Genomic DNA, 17,706 nt, shown 5'->3' on the forward strand with positions numbered 1-17,706 from the left:
GTTTGGTTTGGGACTAGAATAAAGAAGGTTTCAATTCAACAAACAGTTCTCAAGCACCATCTACATGGCTGGCACTAATTGAAAAGAGATACCAGACCACTCAGATGATCCTCAGGGTCTATTCATACATCCAGAACTATACAAAACCATCTAGGACATTCATAAAATAACCAAAGAGAGAGGTGCACGCATGGGGCAACATTCACTGAACATTTGCATCTAGCTGAACTTGAGAAATCTGTATGCAGGTCAGGAAGCAACAGTTAGAACTGGACATGGAACAACAGACTGGTTCCAAATAGGAAAAGGAGTACGTCAAGGCTGTATATTGTCACCCTGCTTATTTAACTTATATGCAGAGTACATCATGAGAAATGCTGGGCTGGGAGAAGCACAAGCTGGAATCAAAATTGCTGGGAGAAATATCAGTAACCTCAGATACGCAGATGACACCACCCTTATGGCAGAAAGTGAAGGAAGAACTAAAGAGCCCCTTGATGAAAGTGAAAGAGGAGAGTGAAAAAGTTGGCTTAAAGTTCAACATTCAGAAAACTAAGATCATGGCATCTGGTCTCATCACTTCATGGCAAATAGATGGGGAAACAGTGGAAACAGTGGCTGACTTTATTTTTCTGGGCTCCAAAATCACTGCAGATGGTGATTGTAGCCATGAAATTAAAAGATACTTACTCCTTGGAAGGAAAGTTATGATCAACCTAGACAGCATATTAAAAATCAGAGACATTACTTTGCCAACAAAGGTCCGTCTAGTCAAGGCTATGGTTTTTCCTGTGGTCATGTATGGATGTGAGAGTTGGACTGAGAAGAAGGCTGAGCACCAAAGAATGATGCTTTTGAACTGTGGTGTTGGAGAAGACTCTTGAGAGTCCCTTGGACTGCAAGGAGATCCAACCAGTCCATCCTAAAGGAGATCAGTCCTGAGTGTTCGTTGGAAGGACTGATGCTAAAGCTCAAACTCCAATACTTTGGCCACCTGATGCGAAGAGCTGACTCATTTGAAAAGACCCTGATGCTGGGAAAGATTGAAGGCAGGAAGAGAAGGGGACAACAGAGGATGAGATGGTTGGGTGGCATCATCAACTCAATGGACATGGGTTTGGGTGGACTGCAGGAGCTGGTGATGGACAGGGAGGCCTGGCGTGCTGTGGGGTCACAAAGAGTCGGACACGACTGAGCAACTGAACTGAGGGCCTCAAAATTGTAAACTTCCTCAAGGCAAGGCATGCCTTACCCCCGTAACCTGGAGTACTTAACAGTATAAAGAAGTAGTTAGAAATTCAGGTTGTGGAGTCAGACAAGAGCAGATTCGAGGCCCAGCTTTGTTTCCTTACTAGCAGTATAACTTTGGGCAAGTTATTTAACTATTCTGTGCCTCAGTTTGTCTACATGAAAAATGAGATTAGTTTCCTATCAAATATGATGGTAGGAAGATTAAGATAGAGCACATAGAACTTTGCACAGTGCCAAATTCATAGTAAGCTCTCAAGAAAGGTTGGCCATCATCGTTAGTCCACTGCCTCAGAGAAGTAGGGGTTCAAAATGTGTGCTGAGAAAATTCCCTGGAAGTCCAGCACCAGGAACTGGGATTGAACCAGGTCTGGGTTCAATCCCCGGTCCAGGAACTAAGATTTCCACAAGCCGAGTGACACAGCAAAAAATAAAAAGTGCTGAATTACCGAAGATCAGGATTTTATTCTCAGTTCTATTCAAAGCCTTCAAAAAGTTTGTTTTTTTCCCTTATGGTAAAGAATTTATTAATAGTAGTTTTCTATGTAACCTCAAGAGTAGGATAAATTCATTTTAAAGGCATATGTGAGAGTAGAAATTAATGGACAGCTAGCGACAGAACATGGGTCTTTCTTAACATCCTAAGAGAGCAACTACACCCACAAAGAATGAGTTAAGAGTTTGGGATTATGCCCAATATTGACAAAATTCAGTAACTATTGAGAGGAGCCCTTTTACACAGTTGGAACAGAGTATCATCCAAGAGAAACTCTCTGACCCATGAAAAGGAATAACACAGGCAGAATGACTATTATTAGCAGACTGCATTCAGTCTCCTTATAGCCATTTAGAACTGAAAAGCACTATGGGCAAATGTTTATCATCCTACTGTTAATAATTATTATTTTGCCTATATAGTCATTACTTAAATATGACAGAATAACTAAGATTCCACAATTCATACAAACACAGCAAGGTAGAGACAGAAGATTCGAGCTGAATTCTCCAACATGCTTCTTCACGAAGGCATAGTTTCCACTAAATACGTGAGTCATAGCAAAGGAGCAAGCAAATACCACAAACTCAGGTTTCTCATTGCAAGGGGGAACACCTTTTGTGGATTGGTTTTATAGAGTCTCAGAATTTTCAGTTTGGAAGAAATTTTATAAGACCCTATAGATTAACTTCTAATCTACAGGATCACTATCCTGGTCACTGGATTAAAAAGGGAGAAAGTGAGGAATACAGGGAGGAAGAGGTTCAGGGATAAAATCAGAATCTTGCAACTCATTACTTACCTAATTCTGTGTCTCCTCCCAGGCTGACTTCAAACCATGGATAGTCATTGGGTGGGAGTTTTGGCCAGGTATAGAGAAGCCATCGGAGAAGGCAATGGCAACCCACTCCAGTGTTCTTGCCTGGAGAATCCCAGGGACGGGGGAGCCTGGTGGGCTCCTGTCTATGGGATCGCACAGAGTAGGACACAACTGAAGCGACTTAGCAGCAGCAGCAGAGAAGCCATACTGTAGTCAAGGCCTCAATGGGTTCATTCTGTCTTCAACAGTAACTCGAGTGCTACAGTAGAAACTTTGTATTAGATAACCCAGGACTCTGACTTACACAGAATTCTTAACCAGTTACCTGGATAAGGCCGTATGCTACACAGTCATCATGTGCCAATGGACATCTTTCTGAACTTTTATTGGAAGGCCCAATAGGAAACCTACTTTGTTATAAATGTTAAAATCAGGATAAAGGATATTTCAACACATGACACTCAGTAAGAGAATTAAGTGAATAAAATGGGTGTTCTCTTCCCTTACTAATTTCTATGCTGCTAAATCTCCCTAATGAGCAGTTCTCTATTGGAACTTCCCTTCTTCCCTCACTTTCAAACTCCTCCCTCCCACAAAATATAACACATTTCAAACTAGAGAAGATCTCATAGTCTAATGAGTGAAAAAAGACATTTACTCCCCCATGAAGGTTTGAAGTATCACAGCCCTTGCTAGTCGCATGAATAAATTGGAGACTGGTACGTTGCACCGCAGGGACCATAAAACAAAGTAGGAAGCTAAATGCCATGAGCGTGGTCTGCATGACCTGGGGCAAGAGTCCTTGAAAGGGAAGAGCTCTCTTCTGATAGGGGAGCTGAGGGAAAACCTAATACAGAAGATGGAGTCTTCCAAGGTTTAGGGAGGCATAGGATTTTGGTAGGTAAAGATAGCGTGAAGTAAAGATCTATTGTTGACTGGAGATTTTTAAAGTGTAGACCCTGGGCCTGTGACTTCAGCAACACCTGGGAACTTGTTAGAAATGCAAATTCTAGCGTCCATGCTTGCCCTATTCAATCAGAAATGAGTCACAGCATTCCGTGGTTACGAAGTATCCAGGTGACTCTGGTACTTGCTCTTGTTTGAGTTCCAGTGATCTAGATTTAAAACTGGAGTCAGTGAACTTAATTGAGGAAAGCAATACATCTTTATTTTCACTAATCTCTAGCTGATACTTAATATCTTTTTCCAATGCAGATGTCAGCAATTAACTGCTATGATAATAATTAGGACCAATGCAAGGTCCTATTATTTATAAATGAATCTATAAACACATATGATATCACATATTTTAAAATATTTTTATAACTGTATTGTAATATAACTGTTTTCCTTTGTAATTCCGTGTATGTAATTTGAGGTGTTAAAAACATTCTGAGAAAGTGTCCATCAGCTTCACCGACTTCACAGCCAAGGAGATCCATCCCACTGTACAAAAAAAAATTAAGAATTCCTAGACTAGAATTAGTCTAGACAAAGAAAACTGCGCAAAGGCTAAGAGGTAAGAAAATACAGGGCAGAACCCGTCCTCTATTTTTCTCCCATATTCCATTTTGACTGAAATGTGAGAAATAGTGAGGAGGGAAAAAAAAAAAAAAAGGCGGGATAAGGATCAGAGCACGAGAAACCCCATCAAACCAGAATTTTAAAATAATTGCCTAGTGAAGGTAAGAAGGGTGGACTGGAATACAAAGAAACGGAAGGTGAGAGATTAAATTTCTAATCCAGGCTTGACTAATAAAAGCCCCAAATGAAGATCAAAATGGAAAAAGGAAATGACCGTGAAAGTGCTCTGAAGGTTTAATGCTGAGTATGACAGAGAGGAATCAAAGGTGACCCCAAAGTTTAAAGTGAGGCTCACTGGAACAGAAGTCTCCCCAAGAAAAATCAGGGAAGCCAAGCAGAACAAGTTTGGGAAAGAAAAGTGCTAAGTTGCCTATAGGATGTCCAGGTGAAAACATTCAGTATTTAAGATCAGGCTTCTCTGGTGGGTCAGTGGTAAAGAATCCACCTGCCAAGGCCGGAGATAAGAGTTTGATCCTCTGGCAAAGGAAATGGCAACCCACTGCAGTATTGTTACCTAGTGAGTCCCATGGACAGAGGAGCCTGCTGGGCTACTGTCCATGGTGTCACAAAAGAATCGGACATGACTTAGTGACTCAAAAAACAACAATTTATTTGAGGTGCTAAGGTCCTAACCTTCAAGACAATTTGTACTTCCTGAATAACTTATTTGGAGCTGGTAGGTTTCAGATTAATCTTTTTTGGATCTCTTTGACATCTAAACTTTCTAAAAAGGCTCTATCAAAAGTAGCATTATTTCAAAATTTTTCAGGAGTTTGTCACCAACAGAGATTTTTACCCTGAGGTGCATGGCTCATAGGAGTTTCCATGAATCCTTGAAATTAAAATAAAAATTTTTGGCATCATGGACATTTTTCTGGGAGGAAGAACATACATCAATACAAACTCAAAGGGTATGTGACCCTCCTTCCTTCTCCCAAAATGCTAGGGATTAACTCCCTAGTCATCCTTCTAAACACTCCAGGCACAGGAAGCACTGTGGTCTGATGATATGGGGAGGAGGCACAAGCCTCAGAACAAACCAAAAAAGTCTCTATAATCCAGCAACGGCAAGATGCCAGTCATTGGTGAATGGTTCTGAGTCAGGAAAAGCTCACCACACAGTCACTAGGTGAGAAAAGAGTTTGGAATTTCTTGGTCAAAATTCAGTGAGGAGGACAGTAGAGGTTCTGACTCATTTCTTGAACTAAATCTTGCCTGAATACCTGTCTCTACAAGAGCAGTCATTAAAGCACACTAAAAATGGCCATTTTGGTGATAATTCCTGCACTGCTCAATTTTCCACTGTCCAGAGGAAGCTACACTACACCGATGTCGCCAGGACAGAAACAAAACCTCAGGTCAGTAGCTGTTGCCCTCTGCTGGCTAGTTCCAAGTTACTCTCACTCCCAACCTTCTTGCCACCAAATAAAAGGTTTTGCAATTATGTCCATTTTGACAGAGCCTTTCTAGAGAGTTCAGACACCAAAGAGATGCCCCTAGAATTTAACAGAAATCTATTAGTGTCAAAATAAACACCTCATAATACCAAAATATCGACAATGTTACGAAGTACCTACAGCATTGTCTAATGTTACATATTTTGGCGACTTTAAAGACTCTGCCTGCCAATGCAGGAGATGCGGTCTGATCCCTGAGCTGGGAAGATTCCCCTGGAGGAGGAAATGGCACCCCACTCCAGGATTCTTGCCTGGGAAATTCCACGGACAGAGGAGCCTGGTGGGCTACAGTCCACGGGGTTGCAGAGTCGAACACAATGAGCACAAACATACTGGGGGTCCAATGATTAATGTGGAATGCTATACCAAGGTCATCACCAGATGGTCAACACCGAAATCAGATTGATTATATTCTTTGCGGCCAAAGATGGAGAAGCTCTATACAGTCAACAAAAACAAGACCAGGAGCTGACTGTGGCTCAGATCATGAACTACTTATTACCAAATTCAGACTCAAATTGAAGAAAGTAGGGAAAACTGCTAGACCACTCAGGTATGACCTAAATCAAATCCCTTATGATTATACAGTGGAAGTGAGAAATAGATTTAAGGGCCTAGATCTGATAGATAGAGTGCCTGATGACTATGGAATGAGGTTCATGACATTGTACAGGAGACAGGGATCAAGACCATCCCCATGGAAAAGAAATGCAAAAAAGAAAAATGGCTGTCTGGGGAGGCCTTACAAATAGCTGTGAAAAGAAGAGAAGCGAAAAGCAAAGGAGAAAAGGAAAGATATAAGCATCTGAATGCAGAGTCCCAAACAATAGCAAGAAGAGATAAGAAAGCCTTCCTCAGTGATCAATGCAAAGAAATAGAGGAAAACAACAGAATGGGAAAGACTAGAGATCTCTTCAAGACAATTAGAGATACCAAGGGAACATTTCATGCAAAGATGGGCTCGATAAAGGACAGAAATGGTATGGACCTAACAGAAGGAGAAGATATTAAGAAGAGGTGGCAAGAATACATGGAAGAACTGTACAAAAAAGATCTTCATGACCCAGATAATCACGATGGTGTGATCACTCATCTAAAGCCAGACATCTGGGAATGTGAAGTCAAGTGGGGCTTAGAAAGCATCACTATGAACAAAGCTAGTGGAGGTGATGGAATTCCAGTTGAGCTGTTTCAAATCCTGAAAGATGATGCTGTGAAAGTGCTGCACTCAATATGCCAGCAAATTTGGAAAACTCAGCAGTGGCCACAGGACTGGAAAAGGTCAGTTTTCATTCCAATTCCAAAGAAAGGCAATGCCAAAGAATGCTCAAACTACCGCACAATTGCACTCATCTCACATGCTAGTAAAGTAATGCTCAAAATTCTCCAATCCAGGCTTCAGCAACATGTGAACCGTGAACTCCCTGATGCTCAAGCTGGTTTTAGAAAAGGCAGAGGAACCAGAGATCAAATTGCCAACATCCGCTGGATCATGGAAAAAGACAGAAAGTTCCAGAAAAACATCTATTTCTGCTTTATTGACTATGCCAAAGCCTTTGACTGTGTGGATCACAATAAACTGTGGAAAATTCTGAAAGAGATGGGAATACCAGACCACCTAACCTGCCTCTTGAGAAATCTGTATGCAGGTCAGGAAGCAATAGTTAGAACTGGACATGGAACCACAGACTGGTTCCAAATAGGAAAAGGAGTGCGTCGAAGCTGTATATTGTACCCTGCTTATTTAACTTATATGCAGAGTACATCATGAGAAACTCTGGACTGGAAGAAATACAAGCTGGAATCAAGATTGCTGGGAGAAATATCAATCACTTCAGATATGCAGATGACACCATCCTTATGGCAGAAAGTGAAGAGGAACTAAAAAGCCTCTTGATGAAAGTGAAAGAGGAGAGTGAAAAAGTTGGCTTAAAGCTCAACATTCAGAAAACTAAGATCATGGCATCCGATCCCATCACTTCATGGGAAATAGATGGGGAAACAGTGGAAACGGTGTCAGACTTCATTTTTTTGGGCTCCAAAATCACTGCAGATGGTGACTGCAGCCATGAAATTAAAAGACACTTACTCCTTGGAAGAAAAGTTATGACCAACCTAGATAGTATATTCAAAAGCAGAGACATTACTTTGCCGACTGAGGTCCGTCTAGTCAAGGCTATGGTTTTTCCTGTGGTCATGTATGGATGTGAGAGTTGGACTGTGAAGAAGGCTGAGTGCCAAAGAATTGATGCTTTTGAACTGTGGTGTTGGAGAAGACTCTTGAGAGTCCCTTGGACTGCAAGGAGATCCAACCAGTCCGTTCTGAAGGAGATCAACCCTGGGATTTCTTTGGAAGGAATGATGCTAAAGCTGAACCTCCAGTACTTTGGCCACCTCTTGGGAAGAGCTGACTCATTGGAAAAGACTCTGATGCTGGGAGGGATTGGGGGCAGGAGGAGAAGGGGACGACCGAGGATGAGATGGCTAGATGGCATCATAGACTCGATGGACGTGAGTCTGAGTGAACTCCGGGAGTTGGTGATGGACAGGGAGGCCTGGCGTGCTGCGATTCATGGGGTCGCAAAGAGTCAGACACAACTGAGCGACTGAACTAACTATACCAAGGTCATGTCCGGAACTGACCAAGTCCCATAGCAACCATTGTCATGAGACCACCCTGATCTAAACCAGCTGGCTCCCTGACCCCATATTAGGTAAAACACCTATCCTATTACCACCCTCTAGCATCCTAACCAATCACTCAATGCCACCTTCCAGCAGGAATTTTGTCTTGAGACTACAAAAGTTGGCAACTAGCCTGAGAAAGGCCTCAGCTCTCCCACAAGCCGGCGCACAGTTTTAACAGTGTCTTCTGCTCTAATAAACTCTGAAAGTGTTAGTCATTCGGTCGTGTCCAGCTCTTTGCAACCTCATGGACTATAGCCCACCAGGCTTCTCTGTCCATTGGATTTCTTCCCAGGCAAGAATACTGGAGTGGATTGCCATTCCCTCCTCCAAGGGATCTTTCTGACCCAGGAATCAAACCTGCATCTCTTGCACCTGCTGCATTGGCAGGCAGGTTCTTTACCACTAGTGCCACCTGGAAAGCTCCCTATTTAATTATATAAAGTAGGGCAATCCCTTTTCTCCCCTCCCTGGCCCATGCCAGTTCTTCTTCCAGGGAAGCAAAAGGAAGACCCTCAGGTAAACAGAACAATCCTACTTTAAGTATCTTCTCAAACTGTTTCTTCCAAGCATTTAATACTTTCCCCAAGAAGAATTTTATTATTGGAAGGAAGCAGTTGACAGCTTTTCAATACTGTTAACAACTCGCACTTGTAGTTAACTGAAGTTTGACAAATCAGTACAATTTTTTTTTTTTTTTTTGAAGCTGGGTATCTCTTTAAGCTCCTGTAGGTCTTACTTCATTGGAAGTTAATTCCCTGAGGACACAGACAAGAAACTTGTTCTCAATATCACCCATCCCTTTAAAAATGAAACAAGACCACAGAGACTCAACTTTGATGAAATGAAACATTATTTCTTCTGGAGATTTTTACAGGTTTTTAAAGTAAAAATAACATTAAAAAAATATATAAAGAATCACCTTCTCAAGCTTTCCAAGGACAAATGTACTTGCTAAGCCAGATGGTGAGAAACACATGTCTGAGAAAGTGGCCTCATTATGGAAAGGCATAGTTGGAAAAATTATGCAAATAAGTCATTGTGTCTGTATTAACGATTTACTGTGGAATTGTATGATTCCACATCAATTTAGTCATACACAATTGGGTCAAAAATTTTAAGTGGGACTTCTCTAGTGATCCAGTGGTTAAGAATCCGCCTGCCAATGCAGGGGACATGGGTTCTATCCCTAGTCTGGGAAGATCCCACATGCTGCAGGGCAACTAAGCCCGCATACCACAACTACTGAAGCCTGTGCACCACAACTAGAGAAAAGCCCGCATGTAGCAATGAAGACACCATGCAGCCAAAAATAAAGTAAAAAACAAAAGTTTAACTGGCATGTCCAGACTGCATCAATGAGAATGTAAAATAAAGTCACATGGATTTCTAAATACCCATTTTAAGAAAACTTCAACCCTCCATACTGCGTAACTGTAGGAATTTCAGGGTCTTGACCTTTCCCCTCCTGTTTCTGAGAATCAGGACCCCACCAGGTATCTGCTGCCTTAGCCACATGTCTGCTCATCAACCCATGCTATATATGCACAGGTTATTCATTGATCTGTTGCAAACCACCTCCTACACATTTCGGGACTCCCTACTGCTGCCCACTCCTGATCTTTTCCCTAAGCAAATGCAGAGACTCTTAATTCTCTGATGACACTACTCAGCCCAACTGCAACCTTTAGGAAAGACACCTCTCAAAGTTCAGGAAAATGGAAGGGGGCATTTCAACACAAGGAACACTTTAAAGCTTACTGGAGGTAGCTACTCACAACCCAGATACAGCTCCATGTCTTTTATAACAGTGATCTTTCAGTCTGAGACTCCACCACCTGGGGTATGTGAATATGCCCCAAGAAATACGAGGATAAAGGTCATTTCTAGGAAATCGATTTCAACCTCAACTTCTGTATGAACTCTTTCCCCCAAATGAATCTCTGTGAAGGTGCCTTTAACAGGTTATGCTTTCTATCTTCTTTAGTAATGGCTCTTCTCTTACATAAAAGCAAACTCACTTCTCACCCATAAGTTTATGTGGTGTATGAGAAGATTGTTAATGGGTCTTGAGTGAAGCACTGGTTGTGGTGGTGGTTGAGTTGCTAAGTCGTGTCTGACTCTTGTGACCCCATGGACTGTAGCCCACCAGGCGCCTCTGTCCATGGGATTTTCCAGGCAATAATACTGGAGTGGGTTGCCATGCTCTTCTCCAGGGGATCTTCCCCACCCAGGAATCGAACCCGGATCTCCTGCATTGCAGGCAGTTTCTTAATCGACTGAGCTATGAGCTGCTGCTGCTACTGCTGCTAAGTCGCTTCAGTCATGTCTGACTCTCTGCAACCCCATAGACAGCAGCCCACCAGGCTCCCCCGTCCCTGGGATTCTCCAGGAAAGAACACTAGAGTGGGTTGCCATTTCCTTCTCCAATGCATTAAAGTGAAAAGTGAAAGTGAAGTCGCTCAGTCGTGTCCGAATCCTAGCGACCCCATGGACTGCAGCCTACCAGGCTCCTCCATCCATGGGATTTTCCAGGCAAGAGTACTGGAGTGGGGTGCCATTGCCTACTCCCCAATTTCTATCTAATCAGGTTTTTAACATCCCATCTATGGTTTCACACTGATGCCTTTGCAAAAATACTGCTACTTCAAATTATCTGTGGAAAAGGCTATTCTAAGCTTACCCATAAACAACTTTTTTTGTTTGTTACCTGGTAAGCTGGTTCCAGACTGGAACTTAGTCTCCTCTCTAGGTTAAGAGAACAAAGTTTCCTTAGAATGCAGCTTTCGATCACAGATGATGAATTTCTTTACCTTTCAGTGATTTATATTTGTTTTTATCATCTGTTTTTTACTTTGGTTAAAAAAAAAAAAGCATTATTTAAGATTATGGTACATGTAGGATGGACCAAGCTTTCCCCACTCCTGAAAATTCCCTTAAGCCCTCAGATTCTTCTCATAGGACCAAGGTCTCACTTCCCTCCAGAGGGACAATCCAAGCTTTTTATCAGCTGATCTGCCCCTGATATCAGAGTCAATTTGAGCATGAATTGGTCTATAATTTAGGCATGAAACTATGACTACATAAAGGAAAGATGACTTTTTGATGCAGGATAGCCATGATATTCCTTGGACTTCAGAGAAAATTGGTTAAAATGAAACTTTTTTCCCCCTGGAAACTGCAAAGCCAGTTCTTTTAGCATATGCAATTGAAAACAACTAGGTTGTTAGGTCAGTTTTCATTCCAGTCCCAAAGCAAAGCAATGACAAAGCATGTTCAAACTGCCGCACAATTGGACTCATCTCACACGCCAGAGGGAGGCCCTTAATTCTGGACTATCTTTCCAAGATGCATGTGTCCTGGTGAGCATCCTTGGAAGACAGCATACCCCTTCACCTAAAGAGCAGACATATTCACTGTTAAGGGCTGAATGATGTCCCTCCCCACAAAAAGATGTTGACATCATAATCCCTAGTACCTCGGGATGGGAATTTATTTGGCAACAGGGTTGTTGGATATCTAATTAGTTAAGATGAGGTCATACTGGAGTGGGCTTCCCTGGTAGCTCAGCTGGTCAAGAATCCACCTGCAATGCAGGAAACCCCAGTTCAATTCCTGGGTGAGGAAGTTCCCCTGGAGAACAGATAGGCTATCCACTCCAGTATTTTGAGCTTCCTTGATGGCTTAGATGATAAAGACTCTGCCTGCAATTTGGGAGACCTAGGTTGGGAAGGTCCTCTGGAGGAGGACATGGCAACCCACTCCAGTATTCTTGCCTGGAGAATCATCATGGACAGAAGAGCCTAGTGGGCTACAATCCACAGGGTCGCAAAGAGTCTGTCATGACTGAGCGACTAAGTGCACACACACACACATGCACGCACGCACACACACACACACGGAGTATGGCAGGCCCTTTGTCCAACATGACTGGTGTCCTTATAAAATGACATCCACGTGAAGACAGAGAAGATGCCAAGTGATGACTGGAGTCATGCAGCTATGTGCCAAAAAATACCAGAGATTGCTAATGAAACATCAGATGTTGGAAAGCAAGGAAGGATTCTTCCATAGGTTTCAGAGGGAAGATAGCCCTGCCACCATCTTGATTTCAGACTTGTAGCCTTTAGAACTGAGAGACAGTGAATTTCTGCTGTTTTAAACAACCAGACTTGTGGTATTTTGTAACAGCAACCCTTGGAAACTAATATAGTTACCTCCCAGAACAACACTTGAGCAAATGGAAGGCATCCTTATTGACCATTAAAAAAGATTTGAGTTTCCTCAGGTCAGAATTCTCTCCTGAAATGCAATAAATTGTGTGAGCAGGCATCCATCTGGGCCCATCCACATTGGCCCTGAGGGAATTGTGGCTCAGAGAACCAGTGCAAAAATGGGTATATTCTGGCTATTGCTACTGCTGTAATTACCTCCTGTGTGCTGCCAGCACACATAAAATTAGGGCAGGGTAGCTTGTAAAATATCAGACCCCTCACAGTTCTTAATATGAGGTATTACTAGAGGGTATAAAGATCTCTGCTCACCAGAGGAACACTTAGACAACTGACTACATTAACCAAGTCACCATAAACAATACCTACTCAATTCATTGAAAGAGATATTTCTAATAAAATGTTCAAATGGAATTTCTAGTATGTATGTCATTTGGTCATTAGACTCTTGGAGCTTTATGGTAATAGAACATACACATATATATATAATATAATATGCTGATAAGTATTTAATAGGCTGATCAATAAGACTTTTAAGAAAAAAACATTAAAACAAAATTCTGGGATTTCCTTGGTGGTCCAGGGGTTAGGACTCTGAGCTTCCACTGCAAGAGGCATGGGTTTGATCCCAGTTTAGGGAACTAAGATCCCGTATACTGAAAGGTGCAGCTGAAAAAAAAATTGTTTTTTAAATCCTAGAATAATATTCTATGGGAGAAACAGAATGGAATTCAAGGAGCAATATAATATTTCCAATTGTTACAAAGCTTATTAAGATGTTTTTAAATATAAGAAATGGTAGCTATTAAGTCTATTATAACAAGATTTCACATATACATTTAAAAGAATGAATATTTTTATTTCTGGTGTCAACATCTACAATGTATGATAAAGTATATTACCTGAGACATTTAAATGTAATGATGATGATTTCAGATTTTTAAAACAATTCATCAAGGAATCATGATTTTTCCAAAATTGGTAAAACAAGTTTGAAGACTATTCATTGCTTTCCTACTTACAATCCCCTCAGCTCTGGGCCTGCCTGGGTGGTTGGAGCCAGCTTACCTCAATACCAGCACTAATCAAGCAGGCCTCATATTTATCATGGTTGACTGCTGTATAACCATCCTTGGCGTGGTTAATATTTGTTAGTTGCTCAGTCATGTCTGATTCTCTGTGACCCCATGGACTATAGCCCTCCAGGCTCCTCTGTCCATGGAATTCTCCAGGTAAGAATCCTGGAGTGGGTAGTCATTCCATTCTCCAGGCGAATCCTCTTGACCCAGGGATTGAACCTGGGTCTCCTGAACTATAGGCGGATTCTTTACCATCTGAGCCACCAGGGAAGCCAGGCAGTTGATGTTTAATAGTTGTTAAATGAATATAAGTTAAATACCAGCAAAGAGTCATTCATATCCTCTGCTTTTGCTTTGGGGACCGACTGCTCTACTGGTCTAGTCTGGAGTGACTGAAACCAGGATGGCTCTGGAGTCAAAGGGTGTCCTACACGGCCAGACCTTGACACACTAAAAATAAGTTCAGCTCTCATCTAGAAGTTTAATCAGCTGAGTCATTATAAATCTCATATCAAATGAGACATCAATTTTCAGATTTAAATGAATTGAGGAATTGCTCTACAGTTTCTAAGACCTGTCAAAGCTCCCAAGGGACAAAGTTAGCCAAAGTCCTCTGTGAGATCCGTGTCAAGTACCATCCTGCATGGTCCTGCTGTTGCCGCTGCACAGCCAAGCAGTTCTCTTTCAGAATGCACCTCAACACAGCTGCCCCTCGTGACCCTCCCTGAGTTCTACCATCAGGCAAACTCCTGCTCCCAGGTGCTGATATTAGGTTCTTGTTTAGTCGCTAAGGCAGGCATACTGGAGTAGGTTGCCAGTTTCTTCTCCAGGGGATCTCCCTGATCCAAGGCCAGGACCTGAGTCTCCTGCATTAGCAGGCAGAGTCTGACATTAGGTACAGGGCTACAGAAAGCAGAACACATTTGCATCTCTTCATTTCCTAACATCAATATCTTACACATACCATATGGTTTTAAATTTAAAGTATCCTAGAAACAGATTATCAAAATCAGATTGAAAAAACATGCAGACAAGTCAAAAGACTTGCATTTAATGAAGCCTCATGGATCTACAAGATATCAAGAGAAGTCTCCCAAGGAAGAAGGACACAACAAGCATATTTCTTCTGACTCATTTCCTCTGGAGAAGCAGCTTAGAATTATTCAGGCAAAAGGCCATGAAATAATTGCATTGGAGAACTGCTAAACTCTATCTAAAGGGCTTTCTTGGGAAGTCACATGGCATGTTTTTTTTTCTCACTTGGATGGGAAAAAAAATTTATTTTTCCTAAACTTACTTAAAAGAAAAACAGAAGTTAATGTGATGTTTTTATATAGACCAATTACAGAAAATAGACTGAGAATGATTTTCTACCTAATAATAAAAAATTACAGTAAAATTATGCTTGGAAAGATTTTAGTTCTGAGTAGCTTTTCTTCCTGAGTAATCCACTGGATATACACAGCATTGCTTGGCTATAGTTGGCTAAATGTCTTGTGTGCTCATGAAGTGGTTGGGCTTTTTGTGGTCACCCCATTAATGTGTCAATACTGAACTTTTCCCCTCTATGTATTCCTTTGCAACTGCCTGAAAAAAAAAAAAAAAACTAGTTGTAAAAGCAATCAAAATAAACATTTTCAGATGCTGCTTTCCAAAACTGGGTCAGAGACCACTAGGGTACTGGCTCCCTGAAGCATGGGAAGAATTTCAGACGAGATCGGGCACATTCAGGGTGGTATGGCCATAGTGGGAAGAATTTTAGTGGCTAAAGTAGAATTGCTGAGGAAGGTATTAGAAACTAGAGAGGGAGGAAAAAAGTAGAGGAGAGGAGTTAACAGTAATCAAGAGAGAAAAATCAACCATGAAGAAGAAATAAGGGAAGGTTGTAATATTTTATATGAAAGTGTCTATGGTAACTGGAAAAATGTCTGCTTTGATTCAGATTTGGGGTTAAAGCTAAGAGGCAAGAGGCAGAAATCCTTATAAATTCTTACACATTTCTTTATAAACTCCTCAATGTCTCTGGAAGATGCTGTACAACTCACTATTTTAAAAACTGACAAAAGAATAAAGCATTTATCTAGCCACTCCTTTATGAGCTGTTCAAGGTAACTTAATAGTTGGAGGTGTAGTTCCTCTTTGTAGATTTGTCTAGTAAATGAAATTCAGTTCAGTTCAGTCACTCAGTCGTGTCCGACTCTTTGCGACCCCATGAATCACAACATGCCAGGCCTCCCTGTCCATCACCAACTCCCAGAGTGCACTCAGACTCACGCCCATCGAGTCAGTGATGCCATCCAGCCATCTCATCCTCAGTCGTCCCCTTCTCCTCCTGCCCCCAATCCCTCCCAGCATCAGAGTCTTTTCCAATGAGTCAACTCTTCGCATGAGGTGGCCAAAATACTGGAGTTTCAGCTTTAGTATCACTCCTTCCAAAGAAATCCTAGGGCTGATCTCCTTCAGAATGGACTGGTTGGGTCTCCAAGAGTCTACTCCCAAGAGTCTTCTCCAACACCACAGTTCAAAAGCATCAATTCTTCGGTGCTCAGCCTTCTTCACAGTCCAACTCTCACATCCATACATGACCACAGGAAAAACCATAGCCTTGACTAGACGGACCTTAGTCGGCAAAGTAATGTCTCTGCTTTCGAATATGCTGTCTAGGATGTTCATAACTTTTCTTCCAAGGAGTAAAGTGAAAGTGAAAAGTCGCTCAGTCGTGTCCGACTCTTAGCGACCCCATGGACCGCAGCCTACCAGGCTCCTCCATCCATGGAATTTTCCAGGCAAGAGTACTGGAGTGGGTTGCCATTGCCTTCTCCGTTCCAAGGAGTAAGCGTCTTTTAATTTCATGGCTGCAGTCACCATCTGCAGTGATTTTGGAGCCCAGAAAAATAAAGTCTGACACTGTTTCCACTGTTTCCCCGTGAAATTAGAGTGACATATTTAGAATCCAACAGTTCTGTAACCTCTATTAATACAACCAATTTAGGCAATGCCAGGTATTAGCTGTCTAATAAAACTCACGTGTGTGTGTGTGTGTGTGTGTGTGTGTGTGTGCACGCGCACATGCTAAGTCACTTCAGTCATGTCCGACTCTTGGCGACCCTTTGAACCATAGCCTGCCAGACTCCTCTGTCCATAAGATTCTTTGGGCAAGAATACTGGAGTGGGTTGCCATGCCCTCCCCTCTAGAGGATCTTCCCCAACCAGGGCTGGAAACCCTGTCTCTCATATCTCTTACATCTCCTGCATTGGTTCTTTACCACTAGTGCCACGTGGGAAGCGCAAAATGCACAACACTTGCTACCAAAAAAAAAAAAAAGCAATTACTGAATCTGATCAAACATCTTGATCTAAGTTCCAACATGAAGAGAAAAGAAGAGAACAGAAAGCATGTTAAATAATGGTTTGAGGATACCATCAGCAAAACCCTGACTGTGAAAACCTCATAGGAGAAATAAACTAAACATTTCAATCAAAAGGCAGAGACTGTCAGATATTGTTCTTTTTAATCAGTATTCTCTAGTTCTCACTACACACACTTTAAAAACAATGATACAAATAAATGACAAGTAAGACACACCATGCAAACAGGAAACACAGGCAAGCTGGAATGGTCATAAAAATGAGGCAAAGGCTTTCCTGATGGCTCAGAGGTACAGAATCTGCCTGCCAATGCAGATGTGTTTGACCCCTGATCTGGGAATATCCCACAGGCTGTAGAGCAACTAAGCCTGTATGCCACAACCACTAAGCCCACGGTCTAGAGCCTGGGAGCCCACAGCTGCTAAAGCCTGGGAGCCCAGGAACCTGTGTTCCACAACAAGAGAAGCCAATGCAATGAGAAGCCCTCGCACTGAAACTAGAGCAGGTGCTGCTCGTCACAGCTAGAGAAAGCTCATGCAACAAAGATCTAGCACAGACAAAGGAACTATTCCTAATTTTTCTTAAAAAGAAGAAAAAAAGAGGCAAAATGGACTTCAAAGCAAGGAGTACTAATGGAAATAAAGTGGGAAGCTTTATAATGATAAAATGGTTAATACACGAGAAAGAAAAACTATAAATGTGTATGGGACTAACAAAAGGAATTCAAAATGCAGAA

The sequence above is a fragment of the Oryx dammah genome, unplaced genomic scaffold (assembly GCF_014754425.2).
Source record: "Oryx dammah isolate SB20612 unplaced genomic scaffold, SCBI_Odam_1.1 HiC_scaffold_29, whole genome shotgun sequence".
Lineage (NCBI taxonomy): Eukaryota > Metazoa > Chordata > Mammalia > Artiodactyla > Bovidae > Oryx > Oryx dammah.